Source organism: Chiloscyllium plagiosum, chromosome 44 (assembly GCF_004010195.1).
Source record: "Chiloscyllium plagiosum isolate BGI_BamShark_2017 chromosome 44, ASM401019v2, whole genome shotgun sequence".
In the NCBI taxonomy this organism is placed as follows: domain Eukaryota; kingdom Metazoa; phylum Chordata; class Chondrichthyes; order Orectolobiformes; family Hemiscylliidae; genus Chiloscyllium; species Chiloscyllium plagiosum.
In genome coordinates this window covers 13734424-13735289 of record NC_057753.1, presented here as the reverse complement: position 1 = coordinate 13735289, position 866 = coordinate 13734424, and positions in this window count along the sequence as shown.

Sequence of the window (866 nt, the reverse complement as noted above, 5' to 3'; positions counted from 1 at the left end):
CCATGATCGGTGCACCTCCTTTACCAGCGAGAAGACATTTTTTAAAAAACATATTCGACAGTGATTCTATTACAATGACTAATTTACAAGGTAACATAAATTCTCTGGTCACATCTTTGCATTTTGCTCAAACTTTATTCAACATTAAGTGAACAGAAGAAACCTTTTCCAGTGCTCAACAATCGTTGTTGTTTTATTAATCATTTTGCTTTATTTGAATCGTGCCATGAATACGGAAGCAAATGCTAGTACAAGTTTTGGTACGAGTCTCCCTCTCGTTCCCAAAATACACCCTGCTCTCAGACAGCCGCGGCTCACTAATATTGTAATCCCCTCAGCTTTTGTCGAGACTGGAGATGCAGAAAATCGAGCGCTGAAACCATTTGTTCTGACGATCTGTTCCTATTTAGGGATGTCAAAAATTGACCTGGCTCCTGACGATACAATTGGAAGGGAAATAATCGAATGTCTGAAATGACTGATCACCGAATCTCGTTCAAGCTGTATCACTGTAACCATTTCTTGCGAGATGGAATCTTCACGGTTAAGGCCTGCAGAAATTTAGAAATTCTAAGGATGACTTTAACCAATGAACCAAACGTGGAACACATATTGTAATACAGAATGTACCAGAAAATGGAGGATTGCTATGCTCATGTTACAATTAACTGAGCATTTTAGTACTCTGGAGCGTATCGGTCAAGAGAACTGCATTAGTTTGGAATGAGTAAAAAGCAAATGCTAGGACCTTACAGTGCGAATAGTGGGTTTACACACAGGGGACGAAGGATCAATTGTTTCCACTCAGATGGTGGATTTGAAAAGACGACGAATTTAAAAAGCCAAGAAATGTAGATGTGTTGCAA